We start from the raw sequence: 12,044 nt of genomic DNA on the forward strand, positions 1-12,044 counted from the left end.
GAAGAAAAAAAACGGTTTTTGTTTTTCTTTTCCTTTTTTAAAGAAGGAAAGAGCCTAGAAATAGGACAAAAACTATTCGTTGGCTATACTGACATGGAGATCGCTGGTGACCTCCATAAGTAAAATTTCAGGACAGTGGGCAGTGAGATTACGGTGAGAGAAGTCAGATGGATGTAAATTATAGAGTACATGGGACGTGAGGACATGGAAACAATATATGAAGATAACAATTTTGAAAAGTTCAGACATGAATTGGCTAAAGAAGATATGCAGGGAGGAGGGGAGGAGGGAGGCTTTCATGTTGCACGTAGAGTTTTTAACATTTTAAGTTGGAGTCACTAGTCTAGGATGAGGTTGAATTTTGGCAAGAATCGTTCCTAAGGAGTAGATGGGCTGTAGAAAACGCAGGGCTGTGACGTACTTGAGGAGATGAGAGAGAATGAAATGCTTTCTGCAGTGCACATGGCCTTTTACCTTTAACTCCTGTAGTAAAAGGGAACACAAAGACCAACGCAAACGCTAATGAATTAATGGATTTGGCAGTGGACTATTTACTGACTTCTGTGTTCTTAATGAGTCATGAAGCACCTCACCAGCTCAGAGAGAAGGAAGTAGAGAGGATGGAGGAACATTTGAGGAGGGCAGGTAAAGCTTCTCAGAAAATAGTCCTTAAGGAGAATTAGAAAGAACGTACTGTAGGTCAGAGCACTATTTCCAGTCTTGAAAATCCATTTGAAGCTGGTGATTATTAATTTATTGGAACACCAATTTGCCCTGCCACATGATTTTTCTCCAGCTACCTGGATATAAGTTACACAGAGCCAGAAAAGAGTGAGAGATAACAATCGAGGGAAAATACAATTAGTATTTTTTTTACCTTTTTCTACTTCCCCGCTCCAACTCTGGGGAGCCTTCATGGACATGGCTGCCCTCCCAGACTCCAGCAGCACTCTGTTATCAAAGAATTCAAAGAAATGGAACATAGGTTTCCAACGTATTAATTTAGCAAAATCAAAAATTATATATAATGTCTTCTGTTGGCAAAGATTTTTGCAATATAATTTGGTTCCATCTTTTGACAAGTAATTTGGCAATGTCTAGCAAGATAAAATGTTAATAGCTTTTTACACATTAATTCTAATTCTGGAAGCTTATGCCAATAAATAATTTATAATCCAGAAAATTATTATATAAAGATGCTCATTGTCATGTCATTTGCAATAACAAAAAATTAGAAACACCTTTAATTGTTAACAATAGGAAAACAGTTTAGGAAATTATATCCACTTAGTAGAAAATTACACTGTTACTATATTATAATGCTTAATAAAGAAAGAATGAAGAAAGCTGACCTAAAATTGTGTCTTCCTTATGACAGTAATTATGTAAACATATAAATATTTATTAAAACTTAAAATCAAAATAAGGTTTTAAAAGCTCTGTACCAGTAATGGGGATTTTATGTTTGTTTCAAAATATTTTTTAACATAACTCTTATAATTTTGTTTTTTCTACTCCTTTTCTTAAGAATTTCTTATTATTACCTCATTTTTCATTTCATAGTTTCAAATAAAGTCAGCAATTTTATCATCAGAGAAGATTAGACTTATTTCACAGTTCATAATTCCAAGTTATTTGGTAGAAAAAGACCATATACACTTGTAGGTGCTTTCAAAATAAAATTTCGAGAATTTTTTTTTTTTTTTTGCTTAGTCTTTCCTAGTATGGAGATTAAGCAAACGACCTAAAATTGCTAGCCATTCTTTTTTCATTTTTCTCATTTTATTCAATTATCTTGCCCTTCACAGAAATGATAACAAATGAGTCTGCAGTTGCATCTGCCAATTTCTTAAATCCTCTATTATCCACAATATGAAATCATACTGATATGAATGCTTCCAGTATTCTCAGGGCTCTTTAGTTATTATACTTGAGCATTCTGTATGAAGTATCTTATGTAAGTGTAAAATTTAGACACAACTTCTGGAAGCTTTTGATTTCTTAGTTCAGAAGTGAGAGATGCTTAGTCCAGCCATATGATTAACAATTACTTGTATAGTAGGAAGCTCCTAAATTATTGTTTTATGGATACCTGGCAGTTTTCTTGCCATTTCTCAGAAGTTCTCTATTAAACACATTCTCTCTCTCTCTCTCTGTTTCTCTGTTTCTCTCTCTCTCTCTCTCTCTCTCTCTCTCTCTCTCTCTCTCTCTCTCACACACACACACACACACACACACACACACATTGTGATTAAAAGCAGACTTTGGCATTATGAAGTCTAAGGTTCAATTTCCAGTTCTGTAGTTTCTGGGCCACTTCACTTGAGGCAAGTAACCTAATGTCTCTGAAGCTTGTTATTTTCATCTGTAAAATGGAGATTACAATTATATCAGACAATCCTCAAAACATCTGTAATGATTTTAGAGTTTCAGAGTCAGGTACAAGCAGGCACTCAGTAAATGGCTAGTGCTTTTATTACTTTATTATTATTTAGGTCTTGGTTTTCCTTGAGTCTGTGAGTCCCCGTAATGAAATGTAATTTCCAGTAGATTAACACCTGTTTTCACCAAAAATTTTAACTGAGTTCATTACTTTCTGTGCAACCCAGATTAGTTTTCTGCCTTTTTTTCTGTGCCGTATGTAGGTGTTCAATAGATTTATTTAATAAATGTATGAATGCATGAGTGCGTAGATGAATTTTTAAATGCTTCTTTTTGAGAAGGTAGAACACATGTGACACAGTAGAACAGATAAGAAAATAGTCCATGGAAAAAATGGCAAAGTCACGTATGTGCCCAGGGCCAGCCTAAGAAGAGTTGCTTTTTTTTTTTTTTAAGGGAAAATGTGTTGAATAGCTTATTTTAATTATTTTTAAAAGTTAAGTACAGGTACCTCCCTGGCGGTCCAGTGGTTAAGACATCGCCTTCCAATGTAGGGGGTGTGGGTTCAATCCCTCGTCGGGGAGCTATGGTCCCACATGCCTCGCAGCCAAAAAACCAAAACATAAAACAGAAGCAGTATTGTAACAAATTCAATAAAGACTTTAAAAAGTGGTCCACATCAAAAAAAAAAGTTAAGTACAAAAATTTGCTGATGATTTACATATTTAGCACCAATAAAATAATGTGAGATTAGCTGTACTAAAACAGAATGTTGAGCTACATTCACATTAAGTGACATTATTTAGTCTAAATTTGTGGAAAACTTCTGAGATGGCTGATAAAAAGTAAGATGGTGAGTGACCTTTGAGCAGAAAAAGACAGAAAGAGAAATGGCCTTTTCTACATCCTATTGTGCCTCTAAGTAAAATGCTGGGTAATCTAGCTACAAAGCTATATTTCATTTGGCTTTAGGCACCTACTGTGATTTACCTTGTGAAGATCAGATTTTGCCATGGAGAGGATTTGTAAAAGTATCACACATTCCAGTACCGTTGGCAACCACAGCTACCAAAAACTGCAATTTAAATTGATGAACCTAATATCAGATGATAGTAGCATTTCCTTGTGGGTGTTTTGGGAAAAGGTGGGTAGGAAATGTATAAAAGTGAATACTTTATTCACTGAAATAGCAATTCATCATTTTGAAAACATAAAATACATTAAAGTTGTTATAGCATCAGGCATTAATATTTCACTGTACTTTAGACATTGCCTACAATCAACATTTTCTGCCCTTTGAAACAGAATCATGCTTGTGGTATGCATTAATCATATAAAAGATTAAACACTGAAAAGAAATTCAGCCTTTAAAGACAATTTGCTTTGATTTATTCAGTGGGTTCTTCCAAAAAGTTAATACCAAGAATTATTGCTTGTTGAATTGGAGTTACAAATTCTTTCAGAGTTTCTTAGTATTTTCTGTAATATCAGTATCAAGGAAGGTAAAGCAAATTTACATATTTATTAGGAAATACAGGTACCTAATCATAAAACAAGAAAACACAGTGTTTTTACAGACTTTATTTTTTAGAAGTGTTTTAATTTTACAGAAAAATTGAGAAGATAGTATAAAGTGTTTCCATGTACACTATACCCATTTCCCTCTATGATGATCAACTTATGTTAGTATGTTACATTGTTACAATCAATTAACAAATATTGATACATCATCATTTACTATACTCCATACATTAGTCCAGTTCCTTAGTTTTTACCTAATGTCCTTTTTCTATTCCAGGATTTCATCCAAAACACCACATTACATTTAGTTGCCATGTTTCCTTAGGCTCCTCTTGGGTTTGATAGCTTCTCAGATTTTCCTTGGATGACCCTGACAATTTTGAGTAGTTAGGTTTTTGTAGAATGCCCACTACTAGAATTTGTTTGATGCATTTTTCGTGATAATATTGGGATTATGTGTTTGGGGGAGGAAGACCACAGAGTAGAAGGGTTATTTTGTCAGATCACATCAAGTGTACAAAGTATCAATATGCATTATGAATGCTGAGGTCAACTTTGATCACCAGGCTGAGGTAGTGTTTTTCAGGTTTCTCCATCGTAAGATTACTGTTTTCCCTTTTTCATACTGTACTTTTTTGGAAGGAAGTCAATATGCTCAGCCCACAACAAAGGAATAGGGAGTTATGCTTAAGATGGAGTACTACATAAAGTATTTGGAATTCCTTTGCACTGGAGATTTATCTATTCTCCTGCATTTATGTATCCAATTATTTATTTATATCAGAAGAACTCATGGATTTTTATGTTATACTTTGGGTTATAATCTAATTCTACTTTAGTTACTTTGTTCCTCAAATTGCTCTAGTCCTGACCCTTGTGAACTCTTTTCAGTTGGCTCTTGTGCCACTCTGAGGTATCCCCATCCTATATATTTTTTTGGAACTTCCTTACTTTCTGACACTATAAGATGGTCTTGTATACAAATCTTGTATATTTTCTGCCCCAGTCCTAGAATCAGCTATTTCTTCAAGGATAACTAGGTCTTTTTAGTGGAGAGCGGTATTAGACAGCAGGATCTGGGTGTGGGGTGTGCTAATTGCTGCTCGGATGTCATTGCTTCTAGATCTTCTCAGCTGACAGAGCAAAGAGATAATATGTGTGTACATTACCCATGTATATGCACATATCTATAAGTATCTCTCTACATAACCATGTGTATTAAGGTAATATGAAGCAATATTAAGCTAAACATAAATGTATATTGATGGTTCCAACTTTAATCTGTTACCACATAGATCATCTTAGCCTCATCTCTTGCTTATCTTTAAATTTCAACTCCAGCAAAACACTTGGCTTTTAGAAGTATGAAAATCAAATTGTAGCAACTTTGGGAAGCCACATCATTTAGCAGAAAAATTTTTTAAAGGGCAAGGTGTATATCATCAAATTTGAATTTACAGTCAGCAGTACTTTTTAACATCAAAAGGCCTCCAGACCTCTGCTTCCAAGAAGATGAAGTAGCCCATTTCTCCCAGGTTCTCCCACTTAAAACTAAAACCCTGAACATAACAACAAACAAACATAGGAAGACGCTGAAAGGTGGAAATGAGAAGGCAGACTTAACTAGGGACTTTGGGACTTGAGGAATAACATGGTGATGAGTCCCCTGTGTTTCCTGTTGGTTCCCATACATCCTGGAGAGGGTATTACAGGAACCCCCAATCAATAACCACCAACAGAACAACAGACAAAAAAGCTTCAAAAAAACCCAAAAAAACCCTGTTCCCCCTAGCCAAAGTATGAGGAAAGGTGTTGCTAAAGACAGAAGACATTTGGGCAATAATATACACACTACTCGAGCCAAGTGCCAGTGGAATATACACACAACTCGAGCCAAGTGCCAGTGGAATATTGCACCCATCCCCTATGTCCTGTGGTTTCAGTTGGGCCAAGGTAGGATTTGATCTTCCATACCACCCCACTCCTGCCGTCCAGAAGAGCCAGCGCTCTGATTCCCCACCAGGGTTGTTTCAGTGTGGCCCAGTGGTGAGCTGAGCCTCCACCCCTTTCCATTAGCAAAGAGACTTTAAAAGGTGGTGCCTGACAGGCTAGTTAACACTGGGCTGCCCTCACACAGTCGTAGGGTCCAATGGTGGGACTTAGCCTCCATCTCTCCCTGACATCAATAAGAATAGGGTGTTACAGGTTGGAGGGAGTAGACACCCCACTAACCCCCAACACATGGTGTCAGTGAGACCCACTGGGGTGCTGAATCCCCATAACCATCCTGAGGCAGTAAGACAGAATGAGATGCCCAAGCAGGGCTAGTTGGCAGTTCTCTTCCTCTTACCCTGGTGTCAGTGGGGCCAGCAGGTAGCTGACCTTGTACCCACACCCGGCATCAACAAGAAGGAATGAAGTGGGAGGAAGGACAGAAAGCACTTCACTTCTCCCCTCCCCTGGTGTCAAGAAATCTACTGGGGAGATGAACTTCCACTCCTACTAAAAGGCAACACAATGATATTAACGTTCCCACTTTTAGGGGGAAGGTGTCAGAAGGGCCAATAGGTTAGCTGAACTTCTACTTGATCTGTCTGCAGTGAGACAATGTAAGTGCCCACTTTTGCTGGGGTATTGTCAGTAGGGCCCAGTGGAAATCTGTACATAACCCCCCAGTCCTCATACTATGCCTCAAATAGGATGACTTCCTTCTAAAAAGTAATAATAAAATTAAATGGGTTACAGAGTCATATAATAACTCACAATGTTTAGAATACAATGGAAAAATACTCATGACACCAAGAACAAGGAGATCACAGAATAAATGAGAAAAGACAATAAACATACACCAACACTGAGATGAAACATCTATTGAAATGATCAGACAAGGATTTTAAATAAGCTGTCACATAAATGCTTCAATTAGCAATTATGTGTTCCTTGACAGAAATGGGAAAAATAGAAAATGTAAACAAAGAACTAGAAGTTATAACAATAAAAACAAATGAGAACAGTAGAACTGAAAAATACAACAATCAAAAAACTTTGCTGAAGAGTAGAGTGGAGATTACAAAGCATAGAATCATGATCTTAGAAGAGATCAGTACAATGTACCATATGTACAGAGAAAAATAGACTGAGGGGTAGAGATGGGAGAAAGAACAGGATCTCAAGAAGCTGTAAACAGTAAGAAAAGCACTAACATTCATATCATCAAAGTTCCAGAATGAAAACAGAGAACAAGTACGACTGACAAAGTATTCAAGAAATCATGGCTAAAAAGGTCCCAATTTTTTAGAAGACAAACACAAATTCAAGAATCTGAGCAAACCCAAAGAGGAAAAACGCAAAGATATCCTTGCCAAGATGCGTCATAATTAAACTTCTGAAAAGTAGAGACAAAAAAAATCTCGAAAGTGGACAGGCAGAAACAATGCATCACTTATTGAGAAACACCAATTCCAATGACAGCATATTTCTTGCCTAAAACTCTGGAGTCAGAAGCATTGACGTAACATTTTTCAAGTGCTAACAGAAAAGAACGCTCAGCCACAAGTTCACACTTTCTATATCCACTTTCTTGTTTGACTTGTATTAATGGACTACTCACTCATCTTTCTATATCCGGGACTGCCGTCAGCCTTCTCCAAAAATCTAGTCACAGCATTTCCAGAGTGATCTTTCTGAAAATGAAACAAATTTTTCTTATAAAAATATCTGATTGTGTTATGAAACTTTTCTCTCTTCTAAGTTACCAGTTAAAATCCTTCAATGGATTCCCATCTTTCTTGGAGTAAAATCTCACATCCAAACTCTCTTTGTCCTTTTGGGCTGCTGTAAGATTATACTGCAGGTTGGGTGGCTCATAAAAAACACGCATTTTTTTCTCACAGTTCTGGAGGCTGCAAGTGCAAGAATAGGGTGCCAGTATGGTCAGATGAGGGCCCTCTTCTGAGTCACAGACTTCTCATTGTAACCTCACATGGCAGAAGAGCTTCAGGAGCTCTGTGGGGTCTCTTTTATAAGAGCACTAATACCATAATCATTTCCCAAAGGCCCCACATACTAATATTATCACCTCCGGAAATTAAGATTTCAACGTATGAATTTGGAGGGGAACACAAAGACTAGACCATAGCACTTACTATACATACATGGACCATTCATGGTCTGGCTTCTACTACCGTCTCCATCGTCTTCTTTTCTTACACTCCAGTGAGCATTTCTTTCTTTTTTTCTTTCTTTTTTTTTTTTTTTTTGCAGTACGCGGGCCTCTCCATGTTGTGGCCTCTCCCGTTGCGGAGCACACGCTCCGGACATGCAAGCTCAGCGGCCATGGCTCACGGGCCCAGCCACTCTGCAGCATGTGGGATCTTCCTGGACCGGGGCACGAACCCATGTCCCCAGCATCGGCAGGCGGACTCTCAACCACTGAGCCACCAGGGAAGCCCCAGTGACATTTCTTATACTGATTATGAATGGAACTCCTTTCTGGACTGATGCTTAACCATTCATTTTCTGGCAAACATGAATTTATCTTCTCTTTTCCTCAAAAATTCACCCTTCCTTCATGTTACATATCCATTTCAATTGCCTTCTACAGGAAGCCCTACTGATATCCCCCATATACTACTGTCCACAGCATGAATTAAGGTCTTACCGTGTCTTCCTATATCACTCTGTAATAATTTTTATGGTAACTATGGATTTTTTTATTTGAGTGTCACAATACATTGACTTCTAGGTGGCACGATAATGATTTTAGTAACAGTAACACTGGTGCCTAGTTTAACCCATGGCATACTTTAGGTGTTCAATAAATGTTTGTTGAATGAATGAATGGTCAGTTTGAAATCTTAATCATGTTACTTTTCAAAAACCTGTTAAAAAGATATCCACAGTTTTCCAGAAGATTAGGGACTTAGGATCTTCAACTTGATTTAATAGAGGAAATTTTTACTCATACATCATGCTTAAATACCTCAAAGTAAAACCATTAACCCAGGAATTTAAGGTTACCCATTTGGACTTGCAAGCCAATAATTAATATCTCCTGCCCCGACTGTATTAGATGGTTTCAATGTTCCACTCATATCTCCCCAGCACTCATCATTCCAGTATATGCTGATAGAATCATGCTACCACCTGCAATTTTCCACCTTAGGGCAGGCCAGAAATGTACAGGAGTTAATGTATCTGGGTGTAGCTTTCAACCAAGGAAAGAGGGGACTGGAAGATAAGTACTTCAAGTTTCTCACCGATTCTTGGGATAACTCTGAGACATGTTCTGTAGAGTTTCACAGAACTCCCCTGACGTACTGGCAGCAGTTCCCTGCAGGAGTAATTTATTCAGTAATGCACCTCTGTTGGCTTCCTTCCATGCCTCCATTCTCAATTCCCACTCCACTTCTGAGTTTTCTGGAAGCACCTCCCAGATGAACAGTTTGCATTCAAATTATTCCCCCAGGTTCTGCTTCTAGGGGAATTCAATTTACAGCCTCCTAACAATCCAGTGCTCCTTACAGAGCCATCACTGGTACAAGTACCAAGGCATGGCACATTATGTATCACCCCTCCTAAATCCTAATATTTTTAAACAGATAGGAAAGAGCATGACCTTGAAGAGAAAAATCGTTTATATGAGAATAGCCAATGGATAAAGGGAAGGAGAGACAGTGCCATTTGTTTTCCATTAATGATAGTGTGAAATTTATGGGCAGATGGTCTAACAGGTGTGACTATAATTTGAGGAGCCTGCTCCCTTGGTTACAGAAGACTGCTATTGTTATTATTATGGAAGCACAACCTCATGACTTTATTGCTTCACTTGATGTAGCCTTTTCCTTTACCCTTAAATCTTTCTACATCACTGAACTGCAACCAATGGATTTATTTTCTCCCTATAGCTCCATCACAAAAAAGACACACATGTGCACACACACACACACAGAGTTTTGTGTATGCCAGTGCTAGAAAAGACAAGCTCATGGTGCATGTATGCAATGGATATTGTACATTACAGGTCTCTGTGAAATAGTCTTCTGCAGGTTCCTATGTTTACTTTATGAATAATTAACTTTAGTAAAGTTAATTTCCTGAAGATCTTGATGAAGACTGAAGAAAAGATGTAAATTTTAAAGAAAAAGACTTAGAAACTTGCTCTTTTTGCCCTCTCTTTGTGTCTTAATGAACAAAGGATAACTGGGCCTTTTTTGAACTCTTTGCTTGAGTTGAAGACACAAAATGCAACCTGTACTCTTATAATATGTTCAGTTTATGAGTACACAAACTTATAAACCGTGAATTTCCCTAAAATTATTATACCATTTAGAAGATGTTTGCTTGGACGTTTACTTAAAACCAAACAATTGAGGTCTATATGTCCAAATAATTTCCTTCTCTCTTGCTGTCTCCATTTCAGTTTCCTGAGTTTCTGGGAAGGCCTGGTTTCCCCAACGGAATGATTTCTGATAGAATTCTGGAGGTCTGACCCAAGAAAAAAAATCCAGTATAGCCAATGAGTTGAGGACAAGAAGGTTTCCAATCAGGTAGGAACATTTAATCTCATACATTACAATCACCTTAAGTAAGGTGTGCTGATAGCTGGATATGATTTAACTGCTTGGAAAAAGATGCATATATAACCTACCCCACAAGGAAGCTGTTCTCAATTCCCTTAGAGGTTGTGGTGTTTATCAGAGAGTGCCTTGGGAGAAAATGAATACAATAACAGTATGATGCTTTTTTTTTTTTTTCATTTTTAGCTCATTGTTGCCAAGTACACTTGGTGACCTTGGTGCCTGTGGTTTAATCCCAGGAGGTTAGACATGTGGAACAGCACATTAACCCTTTTTAGTATTTTCTCCCAAGACAAATCATTTTTATAGGTTGTCTCCATGGTCTTCTAGTTGCTTATCAAAATTAAGCATCAAGTCTCCGAAGTGAGCAATAGCCCCAGTCAGTGTGAGGAAATCAGCTTGGTTCTTATTGGGGTACATCTTCTTGGTCTTGGCACAAAGTGAGTTCACATAGGGAGTTAGAAGGAGAAGAATGGGGCATGCGAAAGGGGAGTTCTCTGTTCTCATTTACCTATGCATGTTGAAACTCCACTAACAGTTTTATTTTCATTAGCAATTTGTGATAAAAACTTAGGGTAAAGGGAATAATGAAGCTGTCCCATTATATGGCAGGACAAAAGATAGTAGTGACATCAAAATCAGGGCCTATCCATCTCATTTGCAGTTATATACTCAGTGTTTAGCATAGCATTTGACCCCCCATCAGTATTCAATAAGAAGATGCGTGTTGAATGACTTAGGGATGAATTAATGAATGAAAAAAGTTAATATGGTAGAAAATGTGTTTTATCCTTGTATTTTTGTGCGTTGACTTCTATATTCCAAGACCCAGCACTGTAACTGACACATAGAATATAAGCAATAAAATTTTGTTGAAAGAATGAATGAGTCCCCACAATTCTAAGAATAATTTTAAGACCAACACAGACCCCATATCTGCCAAGGTCTATGACAGAAGTATCCAGAGATGAAAGCCTGGATCTCAGCTAGTGCTAGAGCTGACAGAATTTATCTAGTTTTCATAATTTACAGCTCATCCCATTACATCTAGGCATAGTACCTACGTGAGCCATACAATTAAATGTTGACTGAAAAAAAATGCACAACCTAAAAGTTGAGAATTATGTTTTATTTGGAGGACATACTGAGGACTTAAGTCAGGAGACAGCCTCTCAGATAGCTCTGAGGGACTGTTCCGAAGAGGTAAGGGAGGGCACAGGATATTTAGGGGTTCTTGCAAAAAAAAACCCAGGTAGTTGGAACATCAAAAGATTACTGTTAATTAAAGAAACTAGACATCTTAAGTTAATAAATTTAGCACTTTTCTATATATGGTGAGATGCAAGAATCTGGTCTCATGGAAATCATTCCCTTGATATGCACTTTAATTATCTAGGGCCAGTATCCTGTTTTCTCCATCCTGAATCCCCTCAGGGTGCAGCATTGGGGGTGGCTTCAGTGGCTGATGGCTTGATGGCTGTAACATCCTTTGTTACTGAAACCGCAGGCTACATTCTTTGTCCACGTAAATGACTTGAGTATGGATAGTAAATCTGTGGATTT

At 37.6% G+C, this 12,044-nt stretch overlaps 1 long non-coding RNA gene across 7 annotated transcripts in view; it reads left to right on the plus strand.

Moving 5' to 3' along the window:
- The window catches only part of LOC309797510, a 41,744-nt gene that overhangs the window by 13,296 nt on the left and 16,404 nt on the right, over positions 1-12,044 (plus strand). For 5 of the 7 annotated variants that reach the window (XR_014292680.1, XR_014292681.1, XR_014292682.1 and 2 more), the window contains exon 1: positions 10,437-10,451. The exons of the other annotated variants lie outside the window; for them this stretch is intronic. This is a non-coding gene — a long non-coding RNA (uncharacterized lncRNA). Of the gene's footprint in view, positions 1-10,436; positions 10,452-12,044 lie in introns of those variants that run through there. 7 annotated transcript variants of the gene reach the window in all.

The sequence above is a fragment of the Mesoplodon mirus genome (assembly GCF_964341445.2).
Source record: "Mesoplodon mirus genome assembly, contig: HAP1_SCAFFOLD_664, whole genome shotgun sequence".
Lineage (NCBI taxonomy): Eukaryota > Metazoa > Chordata > Mammalia > Artiodactyla > Ziphiidae > Mesoplodon > Mesoplodon mirus.